Below are 5,728 nucleotides of genomic sequence, written 5' to 3'. Positions count from 1 at the left end.
TATTGTGTGTTGCAGTGATGATCAATCTGCATATTACTCTTTTATTAGATAGGATAGAGGCCTGGTACAGGGGTGGGGGCCAGCTGGTTTGCCCTGAAGGGTGTACCCTGGGGGCGTGGGGCGGCCTGAGCGAGGGGCCTGTGGTGGTTTGCAGGCAGGCCACGCCCCCTGGGACGCAAGCAGAGGCCCTCGTATCTGGAATTTATTTTCCTTCTACAATTGAAACTTTGTAGCTTGGAGCAGAGCCAAGCCTGGGGCTCCCTCCGAGGCCCGCATCCATTTGTGTTGGGGTTATAATTGAAACTTTGTTGCCTTAAGTGGGTGGGCCCAGCCAGGGTGTGCAGAAAGCTTTGCTTCCCCTGTTGCCGGCGACAACCCTGGCCTGCTCTCTCAAGCTCCATTCTGCCGCCATTTGTTTGAATTTGTTTACCTTCTATAATTGAAACTTTGTAGCTTGAGTGGAGGCTTAGGCCTGCAAAGGCTGGCAGAAAGCTTGGCTTCCTCTGTTACCTAGGAAACCTTGCTCTCTGTGGCTGTAGCCATCTTGGTTTGGGTTAATTTGCATACTCGCTCTGATTGGATGGAGGGCGTGGCTTGTGGGCGTGGCTTGTGGGTGTGTCGGAGGTATGGTCAATTTGCATATTTGTCTATTATTAGATTAGATGGTTTCTGTGATGGCTCTTTTATTAGGAATCTTTTATCAGCCATTCCTATTCACAACTTCATGGACAGGTTAGGTTTTATGCTTAAGGGCCCTTCTAGATGCTGATAGTTCACAATATTAAAATGGGAAGGGACCCCCTGGCAATGGGCAAGGAGACATCTGATTGGTGATGTTGCTCTTATATCAATCAGGGGCAAAGCAGATGTACAGTCCTTAGTTCATCCTAGCTTGATGCCTGTGTTGGTGGCCAGAGCTGTTTCATGCCTGAGGCACATAAAAAATGATAATTGCTAGGTCTTGGAGGGGGAAAGATCAGAAACACTGGTCTCATAAGTAGATTATTAACAGGCTTAGGAGGGATGTAGTTTTAAAGTTTGTGTGGAGCTGTGATTGCTCTAGTAACTTCTAGATAACAGTAAGTAGGTAGTTTTAGCACAGCTCCATTAAGAGTGAACATGTCACATAGTTTTTGTGGCATGGATATGTGTTATTTGCACATAAAACTGGGTGCTATGAGAATAATAAGTGGGTCACTGTTTGCTTTCAGAAAATTAGATGGGGGTCTAGTGTGGTAATGTGGGGGTTATTTCAGAGGGCAGTTACTGTGAATCATGTATTCTCAGGAGCCAGAATGTTCAAATCCTGAGTCTCTGCCATTTAACTGTCAGTGTGATCTTAGATGCATTTAACCTGCCTGTTTCTCGCCTGAAAAGTGAGTTTTAATAATAGTGCATATAAGTTGTTGGAAAAAAATAAAACATGAGAAGCACTTAAAATGGGGCCTGGCACAATTGTAGCTAATAATATATATGAGCATCTGTCTTTTTCTGGGTTCAAAAATTAAAAATATAAAAAAAAATGGGAAGGGGTGTGTTAAAGCAGTGAACAAATGAACGATGAGTACACAACACTGAATTAAATGAAAAAAAGAAAATCTGAAGTCTACATTGATAAAATTTGCAACATAAAATTTGCATCACCTCAGGTTAACTGGCTCTTGGATTTGTTGTTGTTGTTGTTGATAATCTTCACCATTGCTTTTCAGAGAGAGTGCAAGGGAGGGAGCGGGGGAGGGTTAAAGAGGGAGGGGAGAGAGAGAGAGAGAGAGAGAGAGAGAGAGAGAGAGAGAGAGAGAGAGATGGATTGGTCGCTTCCTGAACACACCCAGACCAGGGAGTGGGTAGCAAACCAGCAACTGAGGTACATGCCCTTGACCAGGAATCAAACACAAGCCAGCGGACGCTCTAACCACTTCACAACACAGGCCAGGGCTAACTTGCTTTTTAAAATAAATTATGTGAGCTCATATTGACAGGAAGTTACCTTTTTTGTTGTTATGTTAATCCTCACCTGAGAATATTTTCCCATTGATCTTTTAGAGAGAGTAGAAGAGAGGGAAAGACAGAGAGAAACATCAATGTGAGAGAACACATCGATTGGTTGCCTCCTGCATGTGCCCTGAACAGGGAGAAGCCTACAACCAAGGTACCTGCCCTTGACTAGAATCGAACCTGGGACCTTTGGTTCACAGGTCGACACTATATCCACTGAGCCAAACCAGCTAGGGCAACAGGAAGTTACCTTAATCTAGATTTTTCCTGAAAGTACATCTAATATCAAAAATATTACATTTTAATCACTTCTGTCTTGATTTGAAAAGCTGATGTTTAACAATAAAATAAGTATCTAGTAGATTGTGGTAACTCCCCAATATCCATTCCACCTTTCCCCTAGTGTAACCACGCTGCTCAGGTACTGACCCCATCCACAGCTCCAGGGGTGGGCTCTGATGGATCCAAACCAGTAATTTCAATCCGATCAGACCCAACAGCCCCTCTATGTAATAAATATTTTGTAATGTCCCTTCCTCGACTACAATGACATTCATAAGTAAATATAATTATCACCATAATTTCAAAAATCCATGTAATGCTCAAAATAAAACATAAAGCAGAAATAAAATTAAGTTATAAAACAAATGTATCCAATATGTAAATACTCAGGCATGATAATGCCTACATCTTTACATGGCATAACCATGAAATGAGACACCTACAAATGCAGAAAATAAAGTGTATTACATACACAGCTCAAGTTCCCAAACATCATCCCAACTGTTATGTGATCTTTTTCAAATGGGTGAACAAACCCTGGGTAAATTCTGAACAATGTACAATATTCTCACAATACACACAATAACTCCATTTATTGAAAACTAGAGGCCTGATGCATGAAATTCGTGCAAGAGTAGGCCTTCCCTCCCCCAGTGCCAGCTTCCCTCTGGCACCCAGGACCCAAGTTTCCCTTGCAGGCCCTGCTTTGTCCAGAAGGTCATCCAGAAGGACGTCCGGAAGGACATCTGGTCTAATGAGCATATTATGCTTTTATTATTATAGATTCAGTATTTATTAAAATAGTGCTACCCAAACCTCACTTTGTGTTTTAGTGTAAAACAGCTAAATTCTAGGTTCAGTTGATTATATAATACTTTACACCTATATACTGTCCAGAAGTACACCCAAAATGTGTACAAAATGTGGGCCAATTCTTTGTGGTCCTATGTATTAAAGGCCTCTAACATCCCTGGTCCTCATCCACTCAATGTCAGTTTTGCTCCCCCTTCTTTCGCTGTGACAACGCCACACACTTCATAAGTTTCTCTGCACACCTTTCCATAAGTTTCCATGCACACACACACCCAGGGGTCACTATCACTCCCCAATAAGAATATCCTTACCACACACTTAGTTTAGGGGTAAATATGGAAGCCAGTCAGCATGAATATTCTCTTGGTTCTATCAGCATCAACCCAATCAACACAAAGCTCAGGATTTACAATGGAAATTCTGGAACCCTTTCTCCTTTGGGACAGTATGGTATGTCGATCTATTATCTGGAATTGGGCAAAACTCAATCAAGAAAAGAGCAGAAAAAAATAGAGATGGAGATTTACTCAATCATCCTGGATGCCCTATTTCAATTCCATAAGTAAACAATTCTCCTTTAATATGTAAGCCACACTGATCTTTGTTTTTCCACTACTTACGGGTGGAAGATCTTCTGTCTTTCCCATGCCCTCCAAGGATGCAACATGACTCAGGGAAAAGAGTAAGACACAGCCCCATGAAGGCAAGGACCTTGAATATCTGATTCAATTTTGTGTCCCTGGAACATAGCATGGTGCCTGGCTGCCCATAAACATGAGCTAGTTGAATGAATAGGCTTGGACAAACACACAGGGAGTCTATAGGCTTGCATTGCCATCATAGCTTTGAAACTACCCAGTTCTGAAGACTGGGTAGTTCAATAAATTGCTTAACCTTCTAGTGACAGGCATCACAAGATTGCCACCTAATTTATGATTTGGAAACTCAACTACTCAACAAAAGCGAAAATCTATTCACCACAGGGTTATAGAGCCAGCCAAGTTTTACAACTACAAGGTAACTTTTGGAAAATTCATTACAGATGTAAAACAAAGGGTTATTTGAAAATGCTATTCCTCTTTCTTTAAACAGTTTTTATTGATTGTAGAAAGAGAGGAAGGAAAGGGAGAGGGAGAGAAAGAGATACAAACACCAAGGAGAGAGAAACATTGATAGGCTGCCTCCTACCAGGGATGGAGCCCAAAAACCCAGGCATGTGCCCTCACTGGAAATCAAACTGGCAACTTCTTAGTGCATGGGAGGATGCCCAACCAACTGAGTCACACCGACAGGGCCATGCTATTCCTCTTGCCAGAAATCTTATTCTTCCATACCAGCATTGCAACACTTCCTGATCCCATCTCCTCTCACCTAATTTCCACTGTTCTATCAGATCTTAACATTATTCTCTTCCAGAAGGCCTTTTCTGGCCCCCAATACTAAGTTAAGACCTCCTACTCTTCACTGCAATAATGCCATGACATAATATTAATCACATGAGCTATAATGACCATTTAATTACCTCTTTTCCCTAGTGAACTATAAGCTCTATGGAGGGTAGGACTACATTTTGGCCACAGCTGCAGGCACATAGTAGTTGCTCAGCAAAGCCTATTCCCTTTCCTATTCCAGTAAAACTGGTACTGAGATCTGAGGTTGTGAGCAAGAGCCCAATACAAAACAAGAGCCAATTGTGTCTTTTACAAATGACCCAAGCAAAGCCACATGCCCAGCACACGTTGACTCATCTAACTTGATAGCAAGCAAAATGCCAGTTCTGAAAGACTGGGTAGTTCAATAAATTGCTTAGCCTTCTAGTGACAGGCATCGCAAGATTGTCATCTAATTTATGATTTGAAAACTCAACTACTCAACAAAAGTGAAAATCTATTCACCACAGGGTTATAGAGCCAGCCAAGTTTTACTACTATAAGGTAAAATTTGGAAAATTCATTACAGTTGTAAAACAAAGGGTTATTTGAAAATGAAAATAATATTAAAAAAAAAAACATGTAATAAAAATAGATTTTGTATATCATGGTAAAACAACCAAATTAAGTAAGAAAATGAGCTGCTTTTTTTTTTTTTTTAAGTAAGCAAGTTTAGAGGCTGATTTACCACCTCTGAATTACTCCACTTATGGATATCATCAGCTCAATTAAGTTAGTAACAAAGCTTGCATTATAACGTGAACGCCAAATAAAGTGCTATTAGAAAAGCTTATCTCTTGACTGGACAGTAGCCCTTTAAAGAATGAGGATGTTACTTAGTCTGTGATGTAAACAATGTAAATCTCAGGAGAAATCATCTATAATAATAATAGCATAATATGCTAATTAGATCAGACAACCGAACCTTCTGGATGTCCTTCCGGACGAAGCCGCGGCTACGAGGGCCAAGCCTCTTACACAAATTTTGTGCATTGGGCCTCTAGTTTATATATAGAAGGAATGCATGGCTTCTTCACCCTGACCAACTTGTCTCTGCTGTCCATGTGTGTCAGGAGAAGAATGCTCTTTTTCGTGCCAGAGGTGTCATGATGAATGCTGAGACAATATTTGGCTCTTCACCACCTAGGCACTTACTTTGCATGCACTTTTTCAACTTTGTAAATTCATTGGCTTGCACACACTGCAGT

The 5,728-nt window shown here is 41.2% G+C and overlaps 1 pseudogene; it reads left to right on the top strand.

The window, feature by feature from the left end:
* The first annotated feature begins 796 nt into the window (after window positions 1-796).
* LOC129149920 (small nucleolar RNA SNORA48) lies at window positions 797-941 on the top strand (annotated as a pseudogene).
* Window positions 942-5,728: the final 4,787 nt, after the last annotated feature.

Source organism: Eptesicus fuscus, chromosome 7 (assembly GCF_027574615.1).
Source record: "Eptesicus fuscus isolate TK198812 chromosome 7, DD_ASM_mEF_20220401, whole genome shotgun sequence".
Lineage (NCBI taxonomy): Eukaryota > Metazoa > Chordata > Mammalia > Chiroptera > Vespertilionidae > Eptesicus > Eptesicus fuscus.
The sequence above is the reverse complement of the archived record's forward strand: the minus strand, read 5'-3'. Positions and strand labels throughout refer to the sequence as shown.